The sequence below is a fragment of the Anolis carolinensis genome, unplaced genomic scaffold, assembly GCF_035594765.1.
Source record: "Anolis carolinensis isolate JA03-04 unplaced genomic scaffold, rAnoCar3.1.pri scaffold_8, whole genome shotgun sequence".
NCBI lineage: Eukaryota > Metazoa > Chordata > Lepidosauria > Squamata > Dactyloidae > Anolis > Anolis carolinensis.
This window is the reverse complement of record NW_026943819.1, coordinates 15,901,873-15,919,715: the sequence shown is the minus strand read 5'-3', so window position 1 is coordinate 15,919,715 and position 17,843 is coordinate 15,901,873. Positions and strand designations below refer to the sequence as shown.

Here is a 17,843-nt window from a genome sequence, read left to right as displayed (position 1 = left end):
AAGCGGAGGAGAATCTCTGCTGTGCAGTGAGATATATTGAAAAAGATATACATCTCCGCCCAGGGACATAGGAAATCTCTTGTGGAGATGATGCGTGCCCCTAAATGCAAACCACAGGCACACAAACCAGATCCCTTGGTTGCTGTGAGTTTTCCAGGCTGTATGGCCATGTTCCAGAAGCATTCTTTCCTGACATTTCATCTGCATCTATGGCAGGCATTCTCAGAGAATGTGAGGTCTGTTGGAAACTAGGCAAGTAGGCTTTATATTTCTGTGGACTGTCCAGGGTGGGAGAAAGAACTCTTGTCTGTTTAAGGCAGGTGTGAATGTTGCACACCTTTATTAGCCTTTCAGCTTCGAGGTCTGGCTGCTTACTGCCTGGGGGAATCTTTTGTTGGGAGGTGTTATCTGGCCCTGATTGATTCATATCTTGAATTCCTCTGTTTTCTGAGTGTTGTTCTTTATGTACTGTTTTGATTTTAGAGTTTTTAAAAATACTGGTAGCCAGATTTTGTTCATTTTCATGGTTTCCTCCTTTCTGTTGAAACTATCCACATGCTTGTGGATTTCAATGGCTTCTCTGCGTAGTCTGACAGGAATCAATCAGGGCCAGCTAACACCTCCCAACAAAGGATTCCCCCAGGTAGTAAGCAGCCAGACCTAAAAGCTGAAAGGCTATTCAATGCTAATCAATTGTAATGTTCACACCTGCCTCAAACAGACAAGAGTTCTTTCTCCCACCCTGAACATTCCACAGAGATATATGTCCCACTTACTGTATATACTCGAGTATAAGCCTAGTTTTTCAGCCCTTTTTTAGGGCTGAAAAAGCTCCCCTCAGCTTATACTCGAGTGAGGGTCCTGGTCGACTTCTATTCAGGTCAGCTTGTACTTGAGTATATAGGTATTCAGAGTTGGACAGTCTTATCTTATTAAAGTCTTAAAGATAATTATTATCTTAAATTACAGTTTTGTATAAATATTCAAAAACATTTAACCCAGTGATGCCTCAAATAATGCAATTTTATTAATATCTATTTTATTTTTGAAATTGACCCGTAGCAGCTGCATTTCCCACCCTCGTCTTATATTCGAGTCAATACGTTTTCCCAGTTTTTGTGGTAAAATTAGGTGCCTTGCCTTATATTCGGGTTGGCTTATGCTCAAGTATATACAGTACCTAGTTTCCAACAAATCTCACAACCATTGAGGATGCCTGCCATTGATGCGAGTGAAACGTCAGGAAAGAATGCTTCTGGAACATGGTCATATAGCCTGGAAAACTCACAGCAACCCAGAGATCTGGTTTGTGTGCCTGTGGTTTGCATTTAGGGGCACACATCGTCTCTACAAGAGATTCCCTATGTTCCTGAGCAGAGATGTATATCTCTTTCAATATATTCCACCGCACAAGAGATAACTCACAGAAATCCAGTGATTCCGCCCATGAAAGCCTTTGACAACACATTCAACCAGATCTACCTATCAAGACACGGATGCCCGTGTTTATCTTCAGTTCCTTGTGTTATCTTCAGCTCTAGCTATGAAAGCCCTGTGCAGCCAGTTATCTGTGTAGTGACCACAGAGCTGCTTTGAACAATGCTCTTTGCCTCCTGCATGGCTTTCCTTTTCTGCACTTTTGACAACCGCACAGGCCACAGACAAAGCTCCATTCATCCCCATCCAAGGAGGGTCCTGGGCCGGCAGCAGTGGGATGCGGGTGGAGTTTTCTTCCTGATGCACACTGGTGGGTCTCCCCCCATAACAGCTGCAGTCCAGCTGCTGGCAACCCTGCTGCGGCGAGTGCTAAACCTCTCAAGGGTCAGAACTGTGGTATGTCGGTCTCCATAGCAACCAGCCAATGGGCTACTTTCTCAGAACAATCCCCCTCCTCAGGCCGAGTCGGGGAGAGTTAGCTCAGCCGTTGGGTATGCGTCTTGGGGAGCGCTGGGTTAGCCAGGTCTAAGGGGGCGTAGCTTTCCAATTTCTCCTTAACCCTTAAGGTAAAAGTGGGGGGGGGGGAGATAAACAGTGATGAAAGGAAAGATAAACAGTGAGTGATTGTTGCACACTCTCTCTTTTTTGGCACTTATTTGCTACATTGGATGAAGAGATTTCAATGGAAGGAGACACACACAAGCTGCGCCTATGTGTGTGTGCTCGTGCTCAAAAGGCTAACTGCAATGGCAACTGTGTTTGACCTTTGAGAGGCACCTGGATAGCAGTCGAGCCAGTGACCAGCAGTCAAATATCATGAAAAACCCTAAAATGGATAGCATGATAATTATAATAATAAAACTTTATTTATATACCGCCCTATCTCCCGGATAGGACTCAGGGCGGTTTACAGTCATAAAAGCAACACAAACATTACATAACAACGTAATAACACATTATTAAGCAAAGTAAAATAATAGCAATAAATAACACTTACATGACCTGATCAAGGGGACAGGAACCATAAACCCAATATATTTAAATGTATCATTTTAGGCTAGAGAAATCTTGTGCAATATATTCAGGCCCAGAAATCGGTGGTATTCCAATGTAATTATTCAAAAACCTGCCGACACCACCAAGTTTCCAATTCCTTACAGAAATTGGATAATGTAGGGGATTGCCTGATCTCTTTTGGCAGTGCATTCCAGAGCCGGGGGGCCACTGCCGAGAAGGCTCATCCCCACCAGCTGCACTTGAGACAGTGGTGGGAGCGCGAGAAGAGCCTCCCCGGATGGTCTCAAGGTCTGCACTGGCTCATAGGAGGAGATGCAATCACGGAGATAGGTAGGGCCCAAGCCGTATAGGGCTTTATAGGTCAAAACCTGCACCTTGAATTAGGCCCAGCAGTTTATAGGCAGCCAGTGGAGCTGCTTTAATAGGGGCATTGTGTGCTCCCTATAGCTGGCTCCAGTTAGAAATCTGGCTGCCGATCTTTGAACCAGTTGGAGTTTCTGGGCCATCTTCAGGGGCAGCCTCACGTAGAGAGCATTGCAGTAATCCAGTCTGGATGTAACTAAGACATGGACCACCGTGGTCAAGTCAGACTTCTCGAGGTACGGTCGCAGCTGGCGCACAAGTTTTAAATGTGCAAAGGCCCTCCTGGCCACCACCGACACCTGGGCATCAAGCGCCAGAGATTAATCCAGTAGGACCCCAGACTGCGGACCTGCGCCTTCAGGGGGAGTGCAACCCCGTCAAGCACAGGTTGCCACCCAATACCCCGATTGGTCCCACGACTGACCAGGAGGGCCTCTGTCTTGTCTGGATTAAGCTTCAACTTGTTAGCCCCCATCCAGTTCGATACAGCTGCCAGGCACCTGTTTAGGGTCTGAGTGGCTTCCTTGGAGTTTGGTGGAAAAGAGTAGTAGAGTTGGGTGTCATCTACATAAAGATGAAGTGCAATGCACTTTGGCATCCCTCTCAATTTAGTTTAAATTTGCAACACTCAATATTTCGTTTGAATGTACCACACCACAATTACATACCTTCTGGCTTTTTGGCATGGCCTATAACAGTATGCTGCTGATAAAAGGTTTGGGAAGCCAAAGAAACCAAAATGCTTTTCCAGACTCTGCCAAAAATTGTGCACCTTTCTCTAGGATAAAGGATCGCAGCATGAGCGGTCCCCAGGCCAGCTGCCAAGGCGCATTAGATATTGGGTTCAAATCCCAGGCAGGCCCATAAAGTTTATGTAGTCTCCTTGAGGCAATTACATCTTAGTCTGCTTCACTGTATTGTTGGGTCAATAAAAGCACGTGGTGAGAATGGAATCGTGTATAACACTTTCGGCTTTAGTAAGGTAAGGTAAAGGTTTTCCTCTGACATTAAGTCTAGTCATGTCCGATTCTGGGGGTTGGTGTTCATCTCCATTTCGAAGCTGAAGAGCCAACGTTATCCGTAGACACCTCCAAGGTCATGTGGCTGGCATGACTGCATGGAGCGCCATTACCTTCCTGCCGGTTACCTATTGATCTACTCACATTTGCATGTTTTCGAACTGCTAGCTTGGCAGAAGCTGGGACTAACAGCGGGAGCTTGTTCCACTCCCTGGATTCGATCCATTGACCTTTTGGTCTACAAGTTCATCAGCTCAGTGGTTTAACTTGCTGCGCCATCAGGGGCCTCCTTGGCTTTAGTAGATGAATGCAATTAAATTACAAATACACACACACAGATACATATCTAGTGGCATAGCGAGTTAAACCTCTGAGCTGCTGAACTTGCTGACTGAAAGGTCAGCGGTACAAATTTGGGGAGCAGGGTGAGCTCCCGCTGTTAGCCCCAGTTTCTGCTAACCTAGTGGTTTGAAAACATGCAAATGTGAGTAGATCAGTAGGTACTGCTTCTGCAGGAAGGTAATGGTGCTCCATGCAGTCATGCCTGCCACATGACCTTGGAGGTGTCTACGGACAACACCGGGTCTTCGGCTTAGAAATGGAGATGAGCACCAACCCCCAGACACAAGTCAGACACAACTAGACTTAATGTCAAGAGGGACATGATTTCTTTACAGGGCTGAGTCCCTTCGGGTGAGAAGGGTGGGATAGAAATGAGGGAAATAAATAAATAAATAAATAAAAATAGTGGATAGATCATAACTCCATGTTCTCCTGCACTTGTCAGTGGTGCTCATCACTTATCATACGGCACGCTGTTGCACTATCTCAGTGGGTCTGCCCCTGACATTTCAGTAGAGTATAACCCTGATGAATTCAAAAACAATGGGAAGATTTGAGTGTCTAAATGATGGTGTGTGGGTGTGTTCTTGCCTTTGCAGTTCATACTGTCAAGCTTTTTCACAACCTCACAGTACCAATTTTATAGAATAATTGCAAGATGTCCACTAGCTATAGTGTGTTCATGAAAATGATATCCAAATTATGTTGATTACATGCAGCTAACATATGCAAATGAGCCACATTTTCTATGGCACGTAATGGTAGTTTTCTGATGAGTCTCTCAGGGGTTTAACAAGTTCCTTAAATATAACAATTTGGCATCTACTAAAACTATGGTAGAGGTGGACCTCCGTACTCTAGGGTGAGAGTTGGCAGTTTTCATGAAATTATCCAGAGGTTTAAAAAAAAAAAAAGCTTGAAAAAGCCACTGCATCATAATTCTCAGAATTGGGATTCTAGGAATTGTAATTGAAAACATAATTTCTCCAAACTCAAAAATGATGATGATGATGATGATGTTGATGATGGTGATGATGATGATGATTTGGAACCACTCTTGAGGAAAAAAAGCCAGTCTCCTACAAGGAGATCTTTGGAATATGTGAACTAAACAAAGTCCAGTGGAATGATATGAGTGCTGTTATAGCAGATTCTTAAGGGTGAGCATTTGGAAGAGAAGGAAAATACAGATCGTATATTTAGTCATGGTGATTATCTTCCACAAAAGATCTTAGCTGAAGCTCCTCTTGCAATGCTGTGACAAATGCTGCCGGTTGCAGTCAGACACCATGTAAAGAGGTTAATATCAAGGAGCAGAAGGGAAGTTGTATACATCTGGATTATTGCTTCCACACTGCTGTGTAAGGAAGTTATGATATTAATGTCTTCTTCTCGAATAAGTAGGTTAAACAACGATTAATGTTGAAAACAGTCACCAACTATGGTGATATATTAAAAATGTACTGTGCACTACGGCTCTTGTCCAGAACTTGGAAATGTTACTCCTATAATCCCACAATCAACATGGCCCGTGCATACCCACCAACATTTCAAAGATGGAACAGGGACTTGTGTGGCAAAAAACAAAACACCAAACTGCGGTTGAGATGGCAAAAGCAATTTGCTTTTGTTTGACCCTTCTGACAGGTGCTAGATTCCATCCCTGCCCTTCTTCCCCCCCCCCCCCCCCGCCTTTTCACTTTGAACTCACGTCCCTGCTACACTGCCATATAAAATCCAGATAATCTGCTTTGTACTGGATTATATGTCAGTGTAGACTCAGGCCCCTTCTAAACTCGTCTATATCCCAGGATCTCATCCCAGATTATCTGTTTTTAACTGGATTATATGAGTTACCACTGCCAGATAATCTGAGATAAGGAGATAATCTGGGATCGGATTCTGGGATATAGGGGCAGTGTGGAAAGGGCCATAGATAATCCAATTTAAATAAAATACTCTGGATTATCTGATTTGATAATCTGTATTATATGGCAGTGTTGAAGGGGCCTCAGTTTGTAGCAACTGAAATAAACTGAAGACAATGGGAGGAGAGAGAAATTGGGACATTTTAAAAACAGCTGAAAAAGTGGGAAGACAATGAGCTAATTGTCCCTGTCAAACTGGAACATTTGGAACATATTTCAGTGAAAATTTGGAATTCAGCTTTACGCTGTCTCCAGTGCCCACAAGGTCTCAACCCTGATGCAGTTCAGACATTAGCAGCAAGCATTCAGAGAGTCGCAGTTTGGTAGAGAACCCATCATCCCCACCCAGGAATCTCTTATCTTTCGTTCTCTTTCCCCTCGCTGTTGTTCTTCTCTTTCTATCGTTGAGGGAACAGCTTGGAAACAGAATACATCCCACAGAATCCCTCAGCCTGTGTGTCCATTTGGTGAGGTTCTTCAGGTTATAGGCCAAAAAAACAATGTTTCCAAGCTCAACACAGCGCTGGGCTGTGGCGCAGGCTGTTGAGCAGCCCACTGCAATAAATCACTCAGACCATGAGGTCATGAGTTCGAAGCCAGCCCGCAGCAGGGTGAGCACTCATCAATAAAAAATAAAAAAATAGCCCCTGCTCGTTGCTGACCTAGCAACCCGAAAGATAGTTGCATCTATCAAGTAGGAAATAAGGTACCACTTATAAAAGTGGGGAGGCAAGTTTAACTAATTTACGACTTGAAATGAGGAAGTGCCGTCAGAGTGGATGATGAAGCAGCTGCTCCCCCCTGTGGCCAGAATTGAACATCCCCTCAGGAGAAGGTTAAATTGCCTCTGCGTCTGTCTGTCTCTGTCTCTGTTTGATGTGTTTATGGGCATTGAATGTTTGCCCTGTGTGTGTATAATGTGATCCGTCCTGAGTCCCCTTCGGAGTGAGAAGGGCGGAATATAAATACTGTAAATAAATAAATAACTCTTCCAGTAGAAAAAAAGGAGAACATGGTGGGAAGTAAGGGGATTTTCTGTTGTACCCTGAACACACACAGCCAAGTGTTGCTGTTTGGTAAACCAATCTTCTCCTGATTCCTTCAGTAGCTAAGTGGTTGTGGCAGTGGGGGATGCTTGGTTTACCTTTGTGGCTGCAGGCAAAGCTTACAACCTATTAGTCACAATGTGTAACATTGGTGTGGCTGAGATGTGGTTAGCCTAGATCTCTCTGGAAACTGGGTGTTTTATTTTTCCTAAATAGTGTAGTTAGTTCCTTTGGCAAAATAGTTGCTGCTCCTATTTCTTTTATATTGGGGAAGGAAAGCATTCTAAGAGGTATTTTTCATCATCCCATCCATAACCAAGTGGTACAGTTTTTTCCCCCACCTCATTCTGCCCCATGAAAAAGACCCAACTTTTTATTCTCAATTGCAGGGAAATGGGAAGATAAGAGAGATGAAGTCCTTGCAAACAGGGTGGCTCAATGCAATGAGAGAACTGAACTTACTCCATGGTGTTCAGGGATGACAGCTTGCTCCTGACAAACCTTGAGGCTATTAAGAGTCAGTTATAGGAGTTAAGAGTGTTAATCTGGGACTTGGCAGATCCAACTTTGAGTCCTCCAATGAGCCATGAAACTCACCGAGCCAGGCGTCCCCTGTTTTAACATCTGTCCTTTTCTGCCTGACCCACCTCACAGAGTAGGTCTGAGGATAAAGTGAGAAGGACCTTAAATGTATTGGAGAAAAGGTGGAAGATCGAAAGAAGGAAGGAAGCCTCCTTGTACATATCCCATAAAGCTCCTTTTGCTCTCCAGCTGGAAAAAAAAACAGTAGTGTTATGATATCTGCAAAGTTAAGGCTCAAGTAGCTCAGATCGTGGGATACATTTCCTACTTGCCTGTGTGAAAATTTCTGCTTCCCCAGAGAAGGTGGCAAGTAACACTTTGCATTGAATTACTTATCTGTCTACAAGATCAATTTTCCATCTTTAGTTCTTATACTAACTACAGAAAATATTAGAAACATTCGAGCTGTGCATTAAGTGTTCATAGACACAAGCATTTTGATAAAGTTTGAGGTATGGTGAAGCTGAAATATGGGCTGTGGTGGTGCAGTGGATTAAACCACTAAGCTGCAGAGCTTCCTGATCAGTAGTTCAAATCCATGTGATGTGGTGAGCTCCTGTTGTTAGCCCCAGCTTCTGCCAACCTAGCGGTTCGAAAACATGCAAATGTGAGTAGATCAATGGGCACTGCTTCGAAGGGAAGGTAAAAATGCTCTGGCCACATGACCTAGGAGGATCTATGGACAACGCCAGCTCTTTGGCTTAGAAATGGAGACGAGCACCACCCCCCAAAGTTGGACTCGACTAGACTTAATATCAAGGGGAAGCCTTCACCTTTATTGTGACACTAACATACCATACTAGAAGTCAGTTTTATGCATTTTCAGAATATGTCTCAACACTCACCATTGACTCGTACTCGTACTGTATCTCCTTAACTAGTGTCATAATGAGATCATTGCTTTTGGCTTAGACCAAAGTTCAAAAGGGGCAAGGCCTTTTCTTTTTCAGCTGTTTGCCTTCAGTGTTTCCCAGCTTTTGACTATTTTTGGACATGAATTAGTATGGCTTGTTTTGCATGACATAGCACAATGCTGATCATTGCTGATCTTGAAAGCTAGAAAATGGAATAAGCAACTGTGATGTAGAAGAAATAATGGCATAAAGGAAGTGGAGTATGGAAGAGAGGTGAGAAGAAAAAGGAAAAATGAAGGGTTATCGAAAGGGAGAAAAACAAAGGGCAAGATGATTAAAAACAAATACAAGAAAACCAAAACAATGGGTGGAGGCAGAGGAATCTGGATTTACTTAGAAGATAGGATTCTGCCTCTTTGACAATTCATTTAAGATTCAGACTAAAACCTGGAGTGGATTCACTGTTCCTTGAGCATAGACGTCCCTAGATGCCTGGGCAGATATATTGACACTGTATGCTTGTTTTAGAGTAGTGGTTCCCAAACTGTTGTCTGTGAATTACCAGTGGTCCTCAAGAACTAAAATATGGTCCGCAGCCTCACCATTACTACATCGTTGCAATGAGAGTGACTAGTCTCACAAAACCCTCTTATAGTGCCGAGACAACACGGATGTCAGGACTACCTACAAAAGACTTCACTTCTTCACTTCTTCACTTCTTCACTTCACTTTATTTCTTAATTAGTCGCTCTCCACCAGAGTGCTCCGAGCGACTTACAATTTAAAATATCATTCCACAATATAAAAACATTCTACATAAAAACATTCAACAGTGACTATTTGGCAAATTAGATCTGATTTACTTAAATGCACAACCAAACAGCCAAGTCTTGAGCGCTTTTACAAAAGGTCGCAACTCCGACATTGCTCTAACATATGGAGGCAATGAGTTCCACAGAATTGAAGCATAGGTCGAAAAAGCTCTACACCTTGTAGCTTCCAGGCGTACCTCCCTAGGGCCCAGTACGTATAGGAGATTTTCCTGGGAGGATCGAGGTGACCACTGATGGAAGAAAGGAATGAGGTGGTCCCTAAGATATAATGGTCCTTGGCCATTTCGAGCTCTAAATGTCAGGATCAGTATCTTGTAAGAGATCCAATGTTCTATTGGTAGCCAATGCAGTTGTTTCAGAATCGGTGTAATATGGGATCTTATAGATGATCCCGCTAGCAGCCTGGCCGCCGCATTTTGGACCATTCGGATCTTCTGGGTTTTTGTCTTTGGAAGGCCGGCGTATAAGGCGTTACAATAATCCAACCTAGTGGTGACTGTTGCATAGATTACCGTTGCCAATGCTTCTGTCGAAAGGTAGGATGCCAATTTCCTTGCCTGGCGAAGATGAAAAAAGGCCTGCTTACTTGTGGCAGTGATCTGGGCCTCCATTGTCAGCGATGAGTCCAACACAACCCCAAGGCTTTTAACAATAGCAGACGGAACCAGAACTTCCCCATCAAAATCAGGCAGTGACTGGATTAACTCTGGTGGCTGGCCGGGCCAGAGTATCTCAGTTTTTGCAGGATTCACTTTTAGTCTACTCGCTCACAGCCAACTCATTACTGCTACCAAACACAGCTTAAAGTTCTCAGGAATCGTGGTTGTCCCAGGTTCGAGACGCAAGAGTAGCTGAGTATCATCTGCATACTGGTAGCACTCTAGGCCAAAGCTCTGCACTAGTCCAGAAAGTGGTCGGACGTAGATGTTAAATAACAGGGGCGAAAGGATAGCACCCTGGGGAACTCCACAGCAAAGGCAGGAGCTGTCACAGCTTTGGCCTATCCAATGCAATTTTCTCTTTGTGGAAGTGGGAGCTTGTCTGTGTCAGTGGACACCCCAGCCACACACATACATCAATATTTTTACTTTTATTATGTGTATAGATTATAGAGTAAACATTGTCACTCTACTGTACATATGTTTTGACCTATAGATTAATGGCAGTCCAATTAAAAAGTCACAGAAAGTCTCTAATTGCTTCTTAATTATGAGAAGTATGAAATTGAAATGAGACATTTGTACTGTGAGTCCTTACTTTGTAAAAACAACTTTCCAAGGTAGTTGATGGAGTGTGTTGATAATGAGGGCATCGAAGAACTGGGGATCTCCGATCCTCTCATCTTTTACATTGCTTCCCGATCTGTTAGCAAAGGCACCCCAAACAACCTATTTCCTACTAAAGAGAAATCTGTTCCATATATAACAAATTCCTGAAGTATGGTACTTGAAAACGATGCTGGATTTTGGTAGCCTTTAGCCATGTGAACTATAAAACTTGTATATTTATTACATTCTCTGAAATTGTACCCAGAGAGATGTAGTATCTGAACCAAAGGTTATCCTGAGCCCAATGGTTGGAGCCCGATTTTTTATGATCTCTCTAATGAAACAGATTAGTCCATAATGTAATAATAGTGATCCTCTCTATTAACCAATTGTATTTGTACGCATACATGCTCATACCATAAATTTGAAGGCGATGCCCAGATTGGTCATTGGTTTGGCCGTATCAAACAGACACTAAAGAATATCGGCTTTGCCCTCATTGATATGTTGTCGGTATTAAATGTGTCACCAAATGCCACAAAATTAAGAATTTCCCCTCCCCGGTGCAGTATTTTGTTCCTGACTGAATTGAACAATGCTGTTGCCATAGAAACAGCCTTTCCGGAAAAGGTCACTTGCAAGAAACTGTGTTTTAGGTGCAACTCAAGGAGATTATGAAGGATTAGCTAATTTATATATATATTTCTTTAAAGGAAATATTACGAGCGAATAATATCCAACTGAGCTGGAAGGTTCGCTCAGTAAATTAAAAACTCTGCGATAAAAGCTTTATTTTTTGTCCTTTTTTTGCAGAGAAAAAAAATCTTGGAATGCAGCAGAGTGATATCTGAAATAATGATTGTGTGTGTGTGCGTGCGTGCGTGTTTTAACTTGGTTTTAATTAAACCTCAGTCAAGGCTGAGAAATGTGGTGAGAGGAGATAATTGCCATATTCCCCATGCAGTTTTTAAACTCTGGCTTTTATAGGGATCTCCTGATAGGCTTGAACCTTTTTCCTTCAATGGCTCTGGGGTGAACTTGTGCCGCGTTTCTTCCTCTGTCCTTTGAGAGAGAAGGCCAAGGGAAGGATGGGAGAATGGGGCAGAGAGGGTCTGAGCTGCAGTGAGTTTTCCTGGCTGTATGGCCATATTCCAGAAGCATTCTCCCCTGACGTTTCACCCACATCTATGGCAGGCATCCTCAGAGGTGGATGCAGTGGGTTAAACCCTTATGCCAGCAGGACTGATGACTTGAAGGCTGACCTGAAAGTTGTCAGTTTGAATCCAACCTGGGGAGAGTGAGGATGAGCTCCCTCTATCAGCTCCAGCTCCATGCGGGGACATGAGAGAAGCCTCCCACAAGGATGGTAAAAACATCAAAATAGCCGAGCATCCCCTGGGCAACGTCCTTGCAGATGGCCAATTTTCTCACACCAGAAGTGCCTTAGGTTTCTCAAGTCACTCCTGACACAAAAAAAAATCCTTAGAGGTTGTGAGATCTGTTGGAAACTAGGCAAGTGAGGTTTATATATCTGTGAAATAATGTCCAGGGTGGGAGAAAGAACTCTTGTCTGTTTGAGGCAAGTGTGAATGTTGCAATTGGCCACCTTGATTAGCATTGAATGGCCTTGCAGTTTCAAAACTTGGCTGCTTCCTGCCTGGGGGGATCCTTTGCTGGAAGGTGTTAACTGGCACTGTTTGTTTTTTGTCTGGAATTGCCTAGTTTCCAACACTTGCCTGATTTCCAACAGACGTCACAACATCTGAAGATACTTGCCATAGATGTGGGCAAAACATCAAGAGAGAATGCTTCTGGAACATGGCCATATAGCCCGGAAAACTCACATCAACGCAAATATGTTCCTGTCTTTGTAAAACTGCATAAAGGGAACTTTCTGTATTTCATCACATAACTCTGCCCAACACACATTTTGGTGCCTGTTTTTGGATATATTTGACCTGCTGATTCCAAAAATGCCACAATTTTTCTCCATCAACTCTAATTTTTGAGATACCGAGCATATGCCATATACCAGTTTTCATCTGCTTGCCCATAGAAAACATAACTATATCTAAGAAACTAGAGCTGATGCGATCTATCCAATGCAATTTTCTGAATCAGTGACCCAAATAAATAGGAACAAGCCTAAAATCCAAGACACCAAGAAATTTTCTTGTTGTTAGGCTGAGGCACCTCCTGGACTCCTTGCTTTATATCACATAAACCCTGAATTTCGACCTTGATGTTTTCCAGATCTGTTCTCCCATGGTAAAGAGTGGCTTGAACTCAAATCCTGTCCACCACGTTGTTTCCAGTCCACATCAAGCTGTCCAATTTTTCAGACTTGACAAGCTGCACATCAGTTTTGCATCGTATCCACTGGGCTGCATCTGGGCCACCACTGTGTTCCGAGGGATTGCCATTACTACCTCTTGCCAGCTGAAGAACAATCCATTTAAAAGTACGCTTCAGGTAAGAATCTTCAGCTGAGTCTTCGTTAATGTGCTCAGGAGTGAAAAGTAATAGTATCATCAACCACTTTTATAGAACTAATAATTTAGAAAGATCCTGCTCTTCCTATTTGCACCTGAACTAGAAACTTAACCATTTTATGACCCCAATTAATAATACTCCCAATTAAGCATCAGGAGATCCAGACATAAAAAGACTGATGTGAAGTCCTCTTTTTTTTTCCTTTTTTTCAGACTGGGTTAATGCCTGTTCAGTTTTATAGCTGTGCAGCAGCCTCTGCTTAAGTGTGAGTCTGCGCCTGTGTGTTTTCTTGCCTTTATAGGAGCCTTTTTGTAGGCAAAAATACACTACAAATAATAATAATAATAATAATAATAATAATAATAATAATAATAATAATAATAAACACACCAGACATCACAGTTGTGGAAAGGAAAAAGGTTTGAATTATTGATGTTGCCATTCCAAGTGACAGTTGCATTGACGAAAAACAACAGGAAAAACTCAGCCACTATCAGGACCTCAAGATTGAACTTCAAAGACTCTGGCAGAAACCAGTGCAGGTGGTCCCGGTGGTGATGGGCACACTGGGTGCCGTGCCAAAAGATCTCAGCCGGCATTTGGAAACAATAGACATTGACAAAATCACGATCTGCCAACTGCAAAAGGCCACCCTACTGGGATCTGTGCACATCATCTGAACATACATCACATAGTCCTAGACACTTGGGAAATAAGCTGCCCTGAACAACGTGTGACCCTCCAGATATTTGTTGGACTGCAACTACACCATCTCTGAGCATTTACTGGTCTGCAGAGAACTGATGGGAGTTGTGGTCCAAGAAAATGCTAGACGGCCACAGTTGTAAGTTGTGTTGGTTCTTGTTGGAGTCTGCAAAGCACCCATAATGATATTCAGGTAGATGGTGGAAGAACCAGATGGTGAATTCATTGACTGCATAGTGTTTTGCATTTTGAATTTAGTCTGCAGAAATTGAAGCAAGCTGACGATAAAGAAGGACAGTGGGAGGAGGAAAGAGAAACTAGGGCATTTTAAAAGCAGCTGAAAAAAGAGAACAGCAGAAAACTAATTGGGACTGCCTCTGCCCAAATGCCACATGTTGAAAGATACATGCAGGATCTAAAACCGTTAAGTGAATCTGTCCTGAGGTTACACCAATTCATTTTCCAACTATTCTCCCACCTAAATCTGAGACCAGGGGGCTTCAAAACTATGTGTGAACTGTGAGAACAGCTGGAACCCTGAGTAAGCTGCTGAGAGAGAACTCTTAACTCCCTCCGAAGTGTGCAGCCTGGTGTTCCTTTTGTTTATACTGCTTTGACTCTCAAAGCCATTCTGGCAAGAGGTCATGCTTTTGTTTCCTCGTGTAAGCATCACTGTCAAGTAAACAGGACATGGAGGGAATGCTTCTAGCTGACAAAGGAGCAGAAAACAAAACTCGTGAAGTTGTGAAGTTGTGTATGTGCCGCCTAAGCCTTTAACCCCGTCATAACTATTCGAATTGCAGTTGCTTGAGAACATGAAGAAAAAGGAAGAGGGTGAGGGCCTGGAAGTATCTATATCCATTTCCAAAGAAATGCCCATTAGTGCTTGTATTTGTTGACAGCATGTTTGATTATTTCCTTTGCCCAAAAGAACAGGGGTGCACATTTTCCTAAGAGGGAGGCACCTTCGACACTACCATGTAAAATTCAGATGATTTGTTTTGAATTGGATTACATGGCAATGTGAGCCCCGGGTGGTGCAGCGGATTAAACCGTTGAGTTGCTGAATTTGGCGGTTTGAATCCGGGGAGCAGGATAAGCTCCTGCGTTAGCCCCAGCTTCTGCCAACCTAGCAGTTCGAACACATGCAAATGAGAGTAGATCAATATTTACCACTCTGGCAGGAAGGTAATGGCGCTCCATGTAGTCATGCCGGCTACGTAACCTTGGAGGTGTCTACAGACAATGCCAGCTCTTCGGCTTAGAAATGGAGATGATGGACAAAAATAACAATGCACTTAAGAGGAGAACCTTTAGAGAACTTTGTTAATGAATTGCAACCAATGATCCAACATTTCAGTGTAAAATTAATCTAAAAATGTACATAGAGGAAGCTAATAGACTGAAGGCAAGGAGGAAACGGATATAAATTTGGAACGTATAGTATTTTTATATGTACTATACAAATAGAAGCCTGTGACCTCTTATTGAAAATATATTGTCTGAGAAATGATTATGAAAGACTAATAGATGAAAGTATTACACTGTATGCAACAAACACCTGCAATGTATGTATATTTGAATGAATGAAAATAAATAAACATTATATTAAAAAAAAGAAAAAAAAGAAATAGAGATGACCTCCAGCCTCCAGAGTTAGACACTACTAGACTTAATATCAAGGGAAAACCTTTACCTGTACCTTTTTCATGGCAGTGTAGACTCAAACAATCCAGTTCAAATCAGATAATATGGAATATATAACAAATGACAGCATATCCAGTTTATTTCATATCTTTTGCTTGGTGATGAAGTTGTCAGGTTTGCTTACAGACATTCTGAATTCCTTTCCCAGAACCCTACATTGGCTTATATGGCCACAAATTTTCGAAACTGCCATCCTTCAGTTTGCACTTACAATGTTGGTATAATTTTATGATCAAAATAGCCATTCTATCAAATCCTGTCATTTCGTACTCTCTGATTGTGATCCTGTATTGCCACTCTGTGCTTGCTTAAGGTTTTATTTGAGGAGATTGTGAAGTCATGCTCCCATCTTTCTTAGTTAAACTTTAGCAATTTTATTTCCAGGAAAGCTTTATTTAGTTACATATTAATGTTGGTGCTATCATCACAATTATTTTTTATTTATACCCAGGGTCTCTAAGAGGTTGCATAAAAACACACAGTCAAAACCACAGCTGACCAATATTTAAAATCCCAAATTCTGTGGCTATAAAATTAGGGATGTCATATTGACATTAACTCTGAAAACAGAGAGGCACACTCAAAATATTTAATGCATTTGGAACAAATAGTTTATGATGAAGTAGAGAGAATTCAGAGGAGTAAAATTGCTCATCATTCCAGGGACAACAGGAGATCTGATGCAAAAGAGCACTTTTGCTCACAGGAGTTCTTCTAGAAAGTGAAGAAACCACTTGGGCGAGCGTATATAGAATTGTTCAAAGTTCAGAAAATTACTATTCAAGATAAAATTGAGAGCAAGGAACACAAAGAGACAGAAAACATACAAAGAAAAAGAATAAGTGGATAAAAATGAATGGGAGACTGTCTGCTCAGGATGCTTAAGATTTCATTTGGGGCTGTATTTTATAAATAAACAGATACAATACACATTTTCTGGACATAGGCCAGAATGCTTCATGTGTTTCCATTTTTGCATTTCTCCTAGTTTTGAGATACTACTCTCAACTTTAAAATACACGAGTATAAGCCTAGTTTTTCAGCCCCTTTTTTAGGACTAAAAAAGCCCCCCTCGGCTTATACTCGGGTGAGGATCCTGGTTGGCTTATATTTGGGTCAGCTTATACTCGAGAATATATATGGTACATTTATTATTTTTCTCTATTATTATTGATATTATTACATTTATTATTTTACTCTATTATTATTACATTTATTATTGTACTCTATTATTGTTGCTATTATTACATTTATTTTACTCTATTTTTATTATTATTAATAATACATTTATTATTTTACTCTGATCTTATCATTATTATTACATTTATTATTCTACTCTATTTATTATTACATGTATTATTTTACTTTATTATTATTAAAAGGATACATAAGCACATTTACATTGAAGAAGATGGGAATAATGATTTAATCAGAGGTAGACAGTCTTATCTTAAATTAGAGCTTTACGTAAATATTCAAAAACATTTAACCTATTGATACCTCAATTAATGTAAAAAATTTGGTATCTATTTTTATTTCTGAAATTTCCCACCCTCGGCTTATACTTGTGTCAATGATTTCCCAGTTGTTTTGTGGTAAAATTAGATGCCTCAGCTTATATTCGGGTCGGCTTATATTCGAGTATATACGGTATGTAAAGTATAGTGTTTAGACTAAAATGGGTACAAAGATGTGTCTTTATATATTTTAAAATAATATGAATGTGTGTGAGCATATGGCTTGAAGTGGGTTAAACCGCTGAGCTGCTGAACTTGCTGACCGAAAGGTCAGTGGTTTGAATCCAGGGAACAGGGTGAGCTCCCATTGTTATCCCCAGCTTCTACCACTAGAAGTTTGAAAACATGCAAATGTGAGTAGATCAATAGATATCGCTCTGGTGGAACGGTAATGGCACTTCATGCAGTCATGCCGGCCACATGACCTAGGAGGCATCTACGGATAATGCCAGCTCTCCGGCTTAGAAATGGAGATGTGCACCAACCCTCAGAGTTAGACATGACTAGACTTAATGACAAGGGGAAACCATTCCCTTTACTTATGGCTTGAAGCAATAGAACAAGCATAGGAATGAATAGGTGTAAAATGAGCACAGATGAGATTGATTTCTGAAGTTGGGAGTAGCCCTACCATTTGGCAGAAGGAGGCAATGGCTTCTAAAGCAGGCATGCGCAAACTTCGACCTGACTTCGTACATCACCAACTACTTTACAGTCCACCTCTTGCTAAAC

The 17,843-nt window shown here is 41.8% G+C and overlaps 1 protein-coding gene across 6 annotated transcripts in view; it reads left to right on the top strand.

Moving 5' to 3' along the window:
* The window catches only part of pknox2 (PBX/knotted 1 homeobox 2), a 345,146-nt gene that overhangs the window by 166,841 nt on the left and 160,462 nt on the right, over positions 1 to 17,843 (top strand). For 5 of the 6 annotated variants that reach the window (XM_062961013.1, XM_062961014.1, XM_016996784.2 and 2 more), the window contains one exon: positions 12,943 to 13,161. The exons of the other annotated variant lie outside the window; for it this stretch is intronic. The gene's annotated coding sequence lies outside the window, so the exon portion shown is untranslated. The remainder of the gene's footprint in view (positions 1 to 12,942; positions 13,162 to 17,843) is intronic. 6 annotated transcript variants of the gene reach the window in all.